This window comes from Grampus griseus (assembly GCF_964374135.1).
Source record: "Grampus griseus genome assembly, chromosome: 13".
NCBI classification, from domain to species: Eukaryota; Metazoa; Chordata; class Mammalia; order Artiodactyla; family Delphinidae; genus Grampus; species Grampus griseus.
This window is the reverse complement of record NC_139007.1, coordinates 50,277,753-50,293,275: the sequence shown is the minus strand read 5'-3', so window position 1 is coordinate 50,293,275 and position 15,523 is coordinate 50,277,753. Positions and strand designations below refer to the sequence as shown.

At 39.1% G+C, this 15,523-nt stretch overlaps 1 protein-coding gene across 1 annotated transcript in view; it reads right to left on the bottom strand.

The window, feature by feature from the left end:
* Window positions 1–15,239, bottom strand: part of PKIB (cAMP-dependent protein kinase inhibitor beta) — a 102,565-nt gene extending 87,326 nt beyond the window's left edge. The window contains exon 1 of the mRNA XM_082669203.1: window positions 15,110–15,239. The gene's annotated coding sequence lies outside the window, so the exon portion shown is untranslated. The remainder of the gene's footprint in view (window positions 1–15,109) is intronic.
* Window positions 15,240–15,523: the final 284 nt, after the last annotated feature.

Genomic DNA, 15,523 nt, shown 5'->3' with positions numbered 1-15,523 from the left:
TCATAGAACTTAAGTTATCATCTTTGATTCTAAGGTCAGACACTTACTGCTAACAACGCTTGTGCCTCTGAGGGAGGCTTGGCCCTCTGCCAGGCTGTACTGCTTCTCCCATGGAGATGGGCCCACCACGACTATACAACTCCATGGAGGACAATGGGACACCACCAGCCCCCTGGTTGCTCAGCAACAACCCATTATGACTACTCCTCTTGGACTACTAGGCAACAGCACTGAGCCTGACCCAGCTGCTCCCAGGCACTGCCTCTCAAGAGGGCCAGGTTAACAGGAGGACAAGGGCCCTAAGTGACTAGTTACATAATCTAACACATTTCTCGGGATGCTCTCCAACTAAAAAATCAGAGCAGAGTTAGTTCCTACCCTGAAGGGTACCCTTGACAGTATCCTTAATTTAAACTCTACCCTTGAATCTTTAGAGAAGCTGACAGAAAACTAATGCATCAGAGTCAAAATCTGTGGCCAAAAAAAGTCTATTAAAAAAATCCCACACACATACATAAAGGAGGCCATTCTTTTTTTAATCACGTTTAAAATATGACTTTCAAACCTTTCTTAATTTCAAAGAATTTTACTATTTACATACTTTCTGTTAACAGACCCCCCAAAATGGGGAAAACATATTAAACCACTTACTTTTATGGTAAGACTGTTCCTTAAATAGCTTAACACATAACTCTAGGTATAGCAATTTCTAGGAAAGATCTTCAATTCTTATCTATAGTTTAACCCACATTTATGTCTTCTTAGTTCTAGACTTTTAACAAATAGAAATTAGGCATATTTTTCCATCCGTTAGCTGACCTACCTTTTAGGACAAGGGCAACAACCCAGTCAACCAACCTAAAAACTTACCCACACATGGAAACATGAGTCCAGCCTTGCTCCCGTCTCCTTTACTGTCACTTTCCTCTTTGTTGTGGAAAAAGAGATGTGTGCTCCAAGAGACGTGGACTCACAGCCAGTCTACCACGGTACAAATACGATTCTACTGCTCCACTTATTCAAAACCTTCAGTCAAGTCCAAGCAATTTACCGTGAAATGCAAGGCACTTCTGAATCTACTTCCCTTTGAATTTCCACCCATATCCGCAGCTGTCCAATATACTGATCTAATTATAGTTCCCTAAATACATCACACATTTTAAGCCTCTTTCCTCTTCCTAGGACATATTCCTCTTTGCCTGGCAAACTAGTGGTTATCTTTCAAGATCTAGCAATAACATCACCTCCTCTGAGACACTGTCCCTGGTTTTAGAATTTCTTATAACCATCTCTGAGCATCTTCTACCTGATTCACACTGCTATAGCGGCATTAGTCACACTGTTTCACAGTAATTTACTTACTCAACATTAATCCCATGTCCTTCAAGGGCTAGGACCTTGTTCTGTTCAACTTGGTCTCCTTGGTGCCTGGCATATTCCTTTGCATTAAGAAGCTGTTTACACTATGGCTTTATTAATGATTAGAGAACAAAACTCCTAGGCAAAATTGTAAAATAGATGAGGAGTGGGCATTATTAACCTCTTAATTAACCAGGGATGGGTAATAAAGCAATTCAAATCAAAACAAAAACTTAATCTCCTGACTTCTGGGCTGGTCCTCTTCCTAAATTATGATGAATCATTGAGAGCAAATCAGTAGATACCTCTGCAGTGATCCAATCCATCCAGTAATATGGCTAAAATAATCAGATTTCCTGTGTCTCTTTTTTTTTTGCGGTACGCGGGCCTCTCACTTTTGTGGCTCCTCCCGTTGCGGAGCACAGGCTCCAGACGCGCAGGCTGAGCGGGCATGGCTCACGGGCCCAGCTGCTCCGCGGCATGTGGGATCTTCCCAGACTGGGGCACGAACCCGTGTCCCCTGCATCGGCAGGCGGACCCTCAACCACTGCGCCACCAGGGAAGCCCCTGTGTCCCCTTTATTATAATCATAATAACATGAAATTCAAGGGAGCTACATGGTCAGGTAACCAAATCACTAAAAGGTGGTCTGGAGCTGGTCTCAGGGAAGATAATTTCCCATTCAGATTAGCAACTCTTAAAGCAGTTTTTGCAGGAATCTTGATACAAGTAAAGTAGGGAAGAGAGCAGAAAAGAAACCAAAAATTTTAGAGCTAAATAGAAAGCAAGAAAAAGCTATTCTAATTTTAAAAACCTCCTAAGAAATACTTCACAAAACAGCACTTACTCAACATCTGTCTCCTGCAAAGCACTAATTTTTAAAAAAAAAAAAGGAACATGAGCAAACAACACACAAAAGCCCACAAATGCAGCAGCCAAGAGTAACAGCATGAAGCCACTCAACCGCTTACTTCACCACTTCAGTAGCTAAAGATATAGGCCTCCATTTTCAAATATAACAATGCTTTTATGCTTTTTCTACAACTTCTTAGGTTCACATGTGTCTATCTAAGATACTGCCAAATTTCTGATATTAGCAGTAACGTGATTGTCTAAAATAATCCATGCAATCCAAACTCTAATCAACGGACATCTAAATTTTTAAATTATCTGTGTTAAGCTGAGAGGGAATTCTTAGTCTATTACAAGCTTGTGGTTCTAAATACCCCTAAGTCTGTGCTTCATCAAAACTAGGAAACCTGCACCCTTGGAAATACTAGAATGTACGCACAACCACAAGATAAACTTTGTTTATCAAAGGAGTCTTATTGACAGTATATATTTAAAGCATGTTTTTATACTAAAACAAAATGAACACATTATAGAGTGCATAATGTATACAAATATGTAAGATGAATATGAAATGTCAAAGAAACTTTGTACTTTTCTATGGAGCACTGTGAGTTATGCCTCTAGATTTCTGGGAGTTCTTTGGTGGAAAAGCGTGAGAAGCCCTACTCTAGGGGATTCCCTCCTAGATGCTGAGGAAAAGATTACTTTCATGTAAAAAATATACATCACCTTGGCTCTAGCATACCACGACCACTGAACTCAAAAAGTGCTACCATACTTAGACATACCATTACTTTTTTTATTGGAACTTAACCTTTATAACATCTTTTTTATTTTGAAGCAAAAACATTTCTCTCTCCAACAGTCCTAAATCTTTCTGCAGGTACCCCACAGGACCAGTCTAAACTCCTATATATGTAAGACCGTCCTTCAAATAAACATAATAGTCACCAGTAATGGAGGCGTACTGGATGCCAGGAAACGTGCTGGGTACTTGACAATCATTAATCAAAAAATAAAACTGCAGGTAAATAGTATCATCTTTATTCTACAAAAAAGAAGTAGATGAAGAGGAGGAGAAAGGGGGAGGGGTTAAGGGGAAGGAGAGTGGGAAAGGAAACAGTTTACAAAAGGATAAGCAACTTTCCCAAAATAGCACAGCTCATTAGGAGCAGAGCTGAGCTCTAACTCCAAAGCTTGTGCTTGTTTTTCTCTTTCTTTATACATCACGTTATACTACATTTCCATGCCCACTTTCCCAGGTGTTCATTTCTCCTAGTGAAATATCTCCATTTTACAACTATTCCTTCCATCACTTCTGCAATAACAGACCATCCTGATCAATGTTCGTGTGTGTGTATTTATTTGTAGGAGTAAAATATCCCGAACAATTTGGCCACGGAAGAACAGAGTTGGGCCGTCACTTCCTTTGCTCTGGATAAGATACTGCTATTGATACAACTTAAAAATATGCTACCTATGTTGGACAACCACTTGCCATTATATTGAATTGGCCATAAACCAAAATTCTTTAGTATTGTTTTAACAGATTCTGCTAATAACCATTTCTTCTCTAACTGGTTTCTTTTTTAAAATGTATACAACTCTTGTATTTACCTACATATAAACAACCTGTCAAAATAAATTTTTATTCATAGTCATAGATTATATGACTCTCTACTACTTTCAAGGATAAAAATTAGCTACCGGGGCTTCCCTGGTGGCGCAGTGGTTGAGAGTCCACCTGCCAATGCAGGGGACACGGGTTTGCGCCCTGGTCCGGGAAGATCCCACATGCCGCGGAGCGGCTAGGCCCGTGAGCCAAGGCCGCTGAGCCTGCGCGTCCGGAGCCTGTGCTCTGCAACGGGAGAGGCCACAGCAGTGAGAGGCCCGAGTACCGCAAAAAAAAAAAAAAAAAAATTAACTACAAATTTAAGTCCAAAGTTTTCATCCCAGCACTTAAGATTCTTCACTACAGCCTCAATGTATCTTTCCACCCAGCCCCTAAAATTCTACACAGCTCTGTCTCACTCTTTTCTGTATTTGTACCTTTATTCATGCTGTCCTCTCAATCAGGAATGCTTCGTCGACTCATTGAAATTTTATCAGTCCTTCAAGGACCATCCCAATTACTACATTGCCTTTAAAGTCTTTCTGATTAATTTCAAAATTTATCTTCTTCTTCTTTGAAACCCCACAGCTTTTTTTTAGTTCTGTCCTAGTATTAGGACAGAAATGTCCTATTAAATGTCTGCCTAGCAGGAAAGGTATGTATATTATTTTCTCTTACCTCCCCCAAACAGATAGAATCCTAAACTTCTTAAAAAAAGATGGAGTCTCATTCCACTTTGCAATATATCACTAAACACAGTAGCTGAACCCAGGAGGGTGCTTCTTAATAGATGTTTATTTGAATTTAGTTAACTATTCATCTCAGAGATGCATGTACTGAGTTCTAAAATTCATTAAAAACTTAAGTAAGGAATATCTATAACCAACCACAGAAAAGAACCTGAATATCAATGGGTACATATAGCACTAAAATATGGAATTATAGGCTCTGTTTAGAATAATACAGGTATTTTTTTCACTGTATTGATCTCATGATGAACTGAAATCGCACCATTCATATTGGTGTAATCATGTTGACAAAAACTGAAATCTCAAGAGATTAAGAGACTTCTTCAGGGTCACATGACTAATTAAAAGCTGCATTGGCCTTACAACAAAGCTTTCTAATTTCTAGCTTAGTTATTTTTCTCTACTATTATCATCCAAATCATGTGTTGATACGTTTTCATAAATATTAGCTGCAAAAATAGTTATGTCAGAGAGAAATATTCTCTTCTTTCTTATATATTAATAATCTTCAAATTATTATTTATACAGGTAGAATTTAAAATAAAATTCATTAATGATGATTAAAGAGGATTATAATACACAAAATTTATTTATACAAATCTTACTTATTTTGCAACTTAACTACAAAGACAACAGTCAAGAGTCAGGATATTAACAAATGTTGTTCAGTCAAAATAAATGTCATAAAACCTATGTCGTAAAACCTATACACTAATAATATTCACGGTCTTTACTTATAAGCCAGTCCTACAGATGTAATCAGAAACTGTTTATGCCTCTGGTTTGTTTTTAACCTCTTGTCACCAATTTAGAGGATAGTAAAAATTTTGCCTGCCCAACATCCATTTCCCCTTGAGAAGCCTTTCCTCCTATAGTCACTGCATGTGATTCGTTGTTTCCGAGAATGAAGTTGAGACTCAGACCTGACATATCCAAGCTCTAAGTGCCCTGAGCCACAGTGGCTCAGAAGTGATACGTGACACAAACCTGCCTCAACAGGCTTATTATTACATTTTTCCAACCCAGCAAATGCTTAAAGACTGGGTTTGTGGTGCAAGTTAGTCCACCTTAGGGCTGGTGCCAAAGCTACTAAGTGAAGACACTTTTTCTCTTTGAATTTAAACTTGAGGAGTTAGGCCTGGAGCTGTTGATAGCAATTTTGTCACCAAGCAGAGCTTGAGAATGAAGCCAAGTTGAAAGAGAGTAGAGCCAAGAAGTAGAAGGGAATAGGGTCCTTACAAAATAATGTGAGCTCTAGATCAAGCTGTGACTGAAAGCTGGGTTACATAAATCTGATAAATTCTCCCATTCTCCTTAAGCCAATTTGAAGTGGATTTGCTGTCATGAGCAACTGTAACATTCCTAACTAATGCACTCAGGTATCTGACTTTCTCAACCCACAACAGATTCAAAAGGTCATAAAGAGAGTGAACAGTAAGAGCTATTACATACATCAGATGAAGTAGCAGCTTGCGGTTTGAAAGCGATGATGAAGACAGGTAATATGTAAAAAAAGAAAATAAGGAATTTCAAAAATGTGGAGTCTTTTAGTCAAGGACTTACTCCACATATCATCCTGGGAAACCTCTCAGTCCCAGAAAAACCAGGATAGTTGCCATGCTATTTGGGAGCACAGAGATTCTTGCAGTGATTTGCATAAACAAGAAGATAAGGGGTCATTAGGTCACAGAGGACTCAAGGTAGGTGGTGGTGAGGCTCTGAGGTTGCTGTACTTGTAGGGGAGAGTGTGGTAAGCACACAGAATTCTTAGGTTCTCCACTGACTTGTACTAATTGGAAATGTGCAATCCACTGAGAAACATCTTACTCCAAGCAATCAGAGCATGGAGACTAAAAAATAGATGGATCAAAGAATTGGCCATCCCAATGAAGCCAAAGGACAAGTGTAGGTGTGAATCTTTGGATTGGTGTAAAAACCAAAAAACAAATATAGAAGGCTATGCCCAGAGAGTTTCAGAATTTGAGATTTTAGGAAGGAACAATTTCATATGATAAATCCAGGTTGTAACTACAGAAGGGGCTGGGTGAAAGGAAGTAAAAGAGAAGACTACCGCTTGAAACTGTGGAGGTCACAAACTGAGAGGCTGTGGTGTTGGGTGTAGACATGAAGTCACCCAGATTGAGGACAGGAGACAGGTGGAAGAAGATGACCGTACACCTGTTGCTGGAGTGTTCATTGAAGGAGGGGTTTGTTCAGGTGGTGAGTAGATCACAGGAATGAGCAATGGTAGTTGATAGCATAGTCAGATGGCTCCAAGGAACAGGAATGAGCAATGGTCTACAGGTGGGAGGGTGTATGGAGGGCATGTGTCCCACCTCCCTACCCTGAGATTCATGACCTATGGAGTAATCAGCAGTCTCCAACAGGAAGGACTCACGGGGAAGTGGGATACCCCTGGGAGAGTCAAGATTCAGGGCTAGAGAAAAAAGTGGAGGTTAAGAGGAGTTTACTGGGACTGAGCAGGTGTTCCAGAGGGCATGACAGAATGGTTTTGAAGGAAGAATAAAAAGCAGAGATTAGGTCAGGGAGAGGCAGCACAAAGCATAACAAAGTTTCAAGGCAGAGAGGAGAAATGAGCAGACAAACGATAAAAACAGAGATTTGAAGCATTAGAAAATTAACTGTTTTTCAAGGCTAATACAATTACATGTTCCAAAACTGGTAACATGGGAATTTAGAAAGAGCTAGCAGCTATGATGTGGGATGTGGAATTCCTTTTCCTCCTGGGATGAGGTGGTGAGTGACAAACGTGGGTCAAGGAAGTTTAAGGAGGCAATTGAAGAGCCTGCAGTCATGTGTAGGAATGGTGGCCAGGAAGGCATGTGAGAGGGAGTTCTGTGGGACTTCAGGATGATAGGGCCAGTTATAACGAGGTGGGCTCCAAGGAGGTGCAGGGGCATGGGATGCTATTTCAAATCAGTGGGGAAGGAATCAATGACAGAACAAACGAATTTGAGACAAGACTAGTGATTAAAAAATGTTAATAATAAAATTAGATTACCTACTTCATCCCCTACTAAAATAACTTCTAAAGGATTAAAACTTTAAATTAAAAAAGACATGAACAGTACTATTAAAAACATAGATGAATATGTTTAAAGGGGAAAGTCCTTCTCAGAAATTATGCGAGAAGAAATTGACAGCTTTCACATCCACAAAATTTAAGGATTTTACAAAGCAATGCTCCCTAAAATAGTTAATGGCAAACAAACGAAACTGATTAAAACATTGCAACATAACAAAGAGTTAACATCCTAATGAATAAAAAGCTCTTGAAACAAACAAAAAAGGATTAAAAACAGGCAAAGAATACTAAAAAGCAATTCGTAAAACTAAATCCAAAATATCCAATAAACATACTAACTAAAAATATTCGGCCTCATTAGCAATCAAAGAAATACAAATATGAGGTATCTTTTCCTACTGATTTCTAAATTTAAAATTTTTAAACAGTATTAGTATGTTGGTAAAAATTTTGAGTATAAATTGCTGCAGGCTTCCTGGAAAGAAATTTTGCAAAATGTGTCAAAAATGGTTAACAAGTGAATATCCACTGACCTAGCAAGTCCATGTCTAGAAGTCTATTCAAAGAGATTAATAAAACAGCCATGTACAGTGTATAAAGATCACAAACAGAGTTGTCTACTATGGTACTGTTTATACAACCAAATCTGGGAACATTCTGCATATTTGCCAATAGGGGTTAGTTAAAATTTTAATAGAACACTATGTAGCCATTAAAAATATGATTTAGCACCTTGACAAGATATAGTAAGATGAAATATTAAGGGAATATGATATACCACTTTTCTTTTTAAAATCTACATATATGCAAAGAATTTTATAACTAATGGTGGAATTTAGGTGGACATTATTTTCCTCTTAATACAATTCTGAATATTTCTGATTTTCATTGCAATGTGTATGGTCTCAGAAACACTATTTCAAAACTTTAAAGTTTAAAACTTAGTGGTATTTTAAGTGGCAAACATTACCTGCTCAGAAAAATTACATGTGGAATAACCCATTATAATGTAATAATAGGGAGCTGACAAAAGGATGAGACTGAAAGAAAAAAATCACCTGATTATATTTTCACATCTGTGATTCTTGGTGAATAATTTATAATAGCAAGCATATATTGTCCTTGGAAAAACTGAATTCTACATTTGAACGTTGCCAATATTTAAAGCAATGCATTTTAATGATTTGTTTTCCTTTTCTTATTTCTGTGTTAAACTGATGATTGCCACAGGGTGCAGCAAAATTAAAATGTGGACTAACTGGAAAATTCTGTTTCATACCCTTAAGAGCTGAAATTTTATCTAGCCAAAAACTATTTCATGGGTCACTTTGAATAATAAGAAAAACGTTATTTTTTAAAATTTGCTCTTCCTATTCACTTGTATTCTGGTAATAATAATTTTAAGAAGAAAAAAATAATTTACAAACTGTATACCATTATTACATTAATATAAAAACATTCTTACAAATGGACAAAGACTGGAAGATACTCAATACTGAAGCAATTATGTTTGAATATTAGAATTGGAATTTTAAAATCTTTCAGTGTTCTTAATAGTGTGATGGTTTTATGATAAAAAAATATCTGCAGGAAAGAAGCTAACTAATAAAGTAAACTTTTAACAATCCTTTTATAAGATAATTTGAGATGTCCTTAGGTATAACTGAAACTGCTGTCATTAGTCAAAATCATATTTCATTAATGCATATTTTAAGTGGATTACATTAAGACAAAACCCACAAAGTGAAGAACTGAACCAATTTGCTACTAGGACCAATAATAATTATTGACAGGTAATATGAAATTTTTCAACAAATTAGGTAAATTAAGATACTTTTTGAAAGAGTTGGTAAAAATAAGCATCTATGAGTAAAAAAAAATGCTTTGTTTCCTCCCATTTTGCAGTTACACCTGAAAAGTTTATATTTCCTTTCAAAGCATTCAAACCTAGAACCCAAACGTGGACTTCTCAGAGTTGGAACAACCTATGCCGGGTTTTACTTGAAGCTTAATATCCTTTGGCAAAAATCCACAAACATCTCAGGGAGCTGACCCAGATCTACCCTGTGAAGAAAGTATTCCCCACTTCCCCCGAAAACGTTCTCCCACTCCTCCCTGAGGCAAACAAATACAAACTATGCCCCCCATGTTGCAGACTGGTCCCATACCCATACTGTCAAACCCATATGGTGCAAAATGAATGGAAAACCTGAAATGACCTCATTTGTATCTATGGCTGGGTTGGTGGCAGAGGGACCGTGGATGCACTGCCCAAGTTATCACACTGCTTATTTTGTAACCATCTTTACAACTGATACTGAAGATGGGCACATTTCAAGTGGCTAGCAATCCAAAATCCAGGTATCAGGTTTCTTCTTGGGAACTCAGGAGAATCTGTTCCATGCCTCTCTCCTAGCTTCTGGTGGCGGCTGGCAAGTCTTGGAATCCCTTACATCTGCATAACTCCAATCTCTACTTCCACTGTCACAGGCTTGCCTTCCCGCTATGAGTCTCCGTCTCTGTGTCTCTTCTCTTCTTCTTATAAGGACACCAGTCATACTGGGTTAAGGGCCCACCCTACTCCAGTATGACCTCATATTAACCAACTACAACTGCAATGACCCTATTTCTAAATAAGGTCTCATTCTGAGGTTCCAGGAAGTACATGAATTTTAGGGAGACATTATCCAACCCAGTACACCCACCAAATCTGCCTTCATTCTTCTATTGCCACCTTTGTATATAGTGCTGGTCCTCAACCTCAAGCCAAGAAGCTGAGAACCACCCTTCATTCCCACCTCCCTTTAAATTCATATCCCAGTTATCATCAAGCCTGATCATTTTCCACTCCTAATATTTCTAGGCTCTGCTACTCCTGTTTATCCCTAATCCCTGAATCACTCTCTAGCACGTCTTGCTTGGGCTACAACAGTCTGTCCAGTACTCCTCAAATCCAATCTTCTCCAAGCTACAAGAGTATATATAGATATATACATACAGCTTCGTGGCATGTTAGAAAGATGTACAGTTGCTTTTTTTGGTTTGTTTTTCTAATTTTTCACTACCGTGAAAAGTTCTGCTGCTTTACTGCAATGAGCATAATTATGATAGACATCCTTCTTCAGGGATACAGAAACTGAGAGGCAGAGTGGTTTGTGTGCAAGCCCTGTCCTTTGTAACATCTTCTCCTGACTTGATAGATTCTTTACAAACCTTCAGAATGCAACAAAATCCATTATATCTATAATCTAGCTTTTTATAGATTTTATTAGATTTGGGAAAGACAGACAAGAGGGGCTTATTTCAGTGTTTTGAGATTTAATATTATACCTGGCTCCAGAAGCCCCATGATAGAAGTACTTATTCTCATTTTTTAAATAAACAAAAATAATAAACGAATGTAATTGCATGAGTTATAAGCCATCCTTGTTTACACACACACACACACACACACACACACACACACACACACTGATTTTAAGAACAGTGTTTTCTTCTGAGACGTATTAACCCAGCCCATAAAGATTAGTGTAGAAATAAATCACTTCATAGTCATTTGATATAAGCATGTTTGGGAAGACAGCTTAACTCCTTCCTGTCTTCCACGAATTTATTCCTGAAACTATCACACTGAACCTCAGTTTCTTCCTTTCCTTCACCCAAAAAGTGAAAACTTACAGTTAACCATGCTTATTTCCACACTCCCAAAGGGGATTCTTTTTCATCAGCACAGTAGATTTTAGGGCTTAGCAGGAAATAGGGGCTATGAGGAGGCGGAATCCAGGAGATAGAGGAAGGCATTTAGCTCCATTTATATTGTCTATAAACGCTTCTGCTGTTGCTCCCCCAAACAAGTGTTCAGGCTGTGTTGGCTCCAGACTACACAGTCTTAAAGTATTTCTATTCCCTTGGCCCACTTTCCGGTCTGAGAAATCCTATTTTAACTGATCCAGGATCCTAGGTGAGATTCCTTCCTCCTATTCAGGAACATGTACAAATGTGAATTGCTTTATTCTTATATAGACAGCTCTGAACTTCTTTTCCAACCAAGCACCCAACTCTTGGACACCATCACATTTTAAGAATAGGCGTTATTGGAGAACACATATCTACTCTGATTTATAAAGTCCGTAGCATGCTTTATACCTGGACAGATGCATAAAACTGCTATTTGCCTTTGAGAGCATGAATGAAAAATATATCCCCCTTGAGTATAAAGTAGACTACCTATTTGATTTCTCAAAGTCAATTGTACTTCCAATAAAAAGAAAAATAATAATAACCACTTTGGTTTTCTGGGTATGTTCAAGTATTCTCTTTATGTAATGTCACTAACTGATAATGACTTATAAAAAGTACATTGATCCTATTAATATAAAAATTACTAAGACCAACAGGATTCAGAGAGCATGTACTAACCACAGAAGTTTTAAAACAGTAAGATAGGAGCCCTGGATTTATCCCTAATACATGATTTTTGCACATGTCAATCACTTAAACTTGGGTCTTAGATCTCTATATCTAATAAAATATGTTTAATTAATACTTAGAAGAATTATGTGGCATCATAATTATGGATGCTTATTTTATCATAGGATTTATAGGGTTTTTCTGATATTCAGAAAGGATTTTTTTTTCTAACTCAATTAAAATCTTGTGTTGAAGGAATGGAAAACCACTGAATTTACTATCAAGCCATTCAGGTCTGAGTCTCATCAACATCCCAAAATACGATTTTCAAATTGCTTTATTTCCCATTCTCAATGGAGACTGCAGGAAATTTAGTCTTAATTAAGCCTGATTTACTCTCATTTAGCATTAAAAAAAAAAGATACTGGGGGAAGGGATGAATAGGCAGAGAACAGAGGATTTTTAGGGCAGTGAAAATACTCCCTATGATAGATGAATACATGTCATTATGTGTTTGTCCAAAGCCATATAATGTACAACAACAAGAGTGAACCCTAAGATAAACTACGGACTTTGGGTGATTATGATTTGTCAATGTAGGTTCATCTATTGTAGCAAACATACCAGTCTGGTGAGTGAGGGAGGCTATGCGTGGGTAGGGGTAGGGGGTATTTGAGAAATCTGTACCTTCCTTTCAATTTTGCTGTGAATCTAAAACTGCTCCAAAAAAACCTGTCTTTAGAAATATTTTATTTCTGAGAAATGTTACACTTTTTTGCAAATTTGTTTGCTATATCTGAGCTCTAAATTTGAAAGGAAGCAAAGTGTTTCCCGTCCAACCATCTCTCTATGTATATATCAAATCATATATGATCTAGTAAGAAACATTTATTTCTCCAGAATTTTCTACATTTTGTAAATACGTAACTTCTACATAAAATTCACTCTATACTGCTCTTAAAAAGTTAGACATACGTTTATCATACAACCCAGCAATTGCACTGCTAAATATCTATCCAAGAGAAATGAAAACATGTACTCACAAAGACTTGCATGTGAATGTTCTTAGCATCACGATTCACAATAGCCTCAAGCTGAAAACAACCCAAATGTCCATCCACTGGCGAATGGATAGACAAAATGTGGTATATCCATACAATGGAAAACTTCAACAATAAAGAGGAATGAAACACTGATACATGCTACAATATAGATGAATCTCAAAAACAGTATGTTAAGTGAAAAAAGCTATAAACAAAAGATCCCACATTTTATGATTTCATTTATATAAAATGTCCAGAGAAGGCAAATCTATAGATACTGAAAGAAGATTAGTGGTTGCCTGAAGCTGAGCAGAGAGTAATTATAAATGGGCTTGAGGGATCTTATTGGGGTGATGAAAATGTTCTAAAACTGAATTATGGGGATGGTTTTACAACTTGGCAAAATTTCTTTAAAAATCATTGAAAGGGGTAAATTTCTCAAAATTTAAACTTCTAGTTTAAAATTGACTAAAGAGGAGAGAAAATTCTTTAACAAAGAATGAAATTTGACACAATTTTAAATATCCTGCATAAGGTATTCCATTAGTCTTTGATATTTTGTTGAAGAAAGTTGTGGTAAAGATAAAACTAAAAAGTCAATTCCTAAAAACTTTTTGCAAACTTTTTTCCAATATATACTTTGTTTCAAAATTAAATCATTTGATCTTCCAAAACACTGTTTTAGAAAATGAACTCCCTTAACATAGTGTCAGCAGAGGGTTATTGACCAGCACCTGACATACTAACAGGAAAACAAGGTTTTCAAATTGCTGGTCTAACTAACCTTGATCCAGAACCTACGCCATTACAGCACTTCCTGTGAGATTTATGGCCATCAGATCTCATTTTAACAATCCAAATTCTGAGCTTTCTGAATATTAAATCCCAGAAGGAATTTTTTTATGTGTAGCAATGTCAGTAAGAAGAAAGGCATCTTGTGAAGAGATAAAGTGGACAGATGGATTTTGAATCTACATGTACACCAAGAGAAATGCAATACTCAACAGTAGTTCTAATCCATACTTTTTCAGTATCCAAACCATTAATATGAGTGTTTTAGTATTTAGTTTTTCTAGTTGAATGTTTAAGTGGTCATCGGCATCGAATCTCCATTTTACAGTCCTGCACAGACTCTAATAATTTCACCTGCCGTTTTTTTTTTTGGTTTCTGTTTTCTTAGTGTTTCCTGTGTGCCCCACTTGTACCAAGCGCTCTTCCAAAGAAACCGTGTTCGGATGTGTTCCCTGGGATGAGCTCTACGAAGATGAAACTGGCCCGTTCATCTCAGCCTCACTCGTCAGGGGCTGCCAGTCAGGACAGCTGGTAAATTGGGGTCATCTCCCCCTGAAGGCAACGAGTTGCTATGGCATCAGCAGTCAGGACCCACGCCCTCCATCTCCTGAGCCCCTGCGACCACACTGCACTCCCGTCCCTCCCTGGCTGCCGGCCGGTGTCCTAGGCTCAGTGAAAACCCAGTAGTTGCAGAGAACTCTTGATTTGACCCGATCTAATCATTCCCATGTTTTATCAAATAATGGATGGAGGCTGGTGAGATAAGGTGACTGGACTAAAGCCACACAGCTCGACGCGGGCAGAGCCGGCGAGAACACTGGTCTCTGCTGACCTGGCGGCCGCGAGCGGCTGCCTGGGGCTGGGAACGCGCAGCCCATGGAAACGACGTGGCATTGCCCGTGCGAGAGGCGAAGGCTCAGCAACTTATGAGAGGATATCACCAATGTCCAGCTTCAGGGCAGAGTGGGCAAAAAGAGGTGACCAGACCTCCCTGGTTACGCCTGTTGGCCTGAGCGTCCCCTTCCACTCCGCAAGTACCTCTGCATGTTAAATGATGTGGTCGCTCTGGCCAAAGAGGCGTCCACTTTGAATTCCCCCCATGCTCGTGCGGACTGGCCGGAAAATAGGAAAGTTGCTATAACCACATCTTCGCTCTCTCAGTCTCCCCTGACTGCCCAAGTCCTTTCCCTCCATCTTCGCTCCAGAGACCCCCACCACTCCCGACTCCCCTTCACCACGTACGTACCAGCCGCGCGCAGAGCTGCTCGCCGAGCCTGGGCTGGGTCCCGGTGCCCGGGCTCGCCCGGCCTCTACGTGGCTGCGAACTGCGACGCGGGCTCTAGTTCGCTGCCGCCTCTACCGTCCACGAGGGTGCGACCGCGTCTGAGCTGCTGGGCTGGGTCGCAGCCAGGAAGTGGCAGCTACTCCGGGGGCGGAGAGAGCGGCTGCCGGGACCCGCCCCCGAGCGTGCGGGGCCCTTCCCCCCTCCCCCCACCCGGGTCTTGCTCTCTGTGCAGCCACTCCCGCCAAGGGGCTCTCGGGGCCGGCGCGACGGTGGTTCTTGTCTTTTGGCTCCCTGGGCAGCGTTCTTTTTCCTGCGTGCGCGTTAACAATTAATCATCAGAGATCATCACAGAACCCATGCCCTCCTCGCCTACCA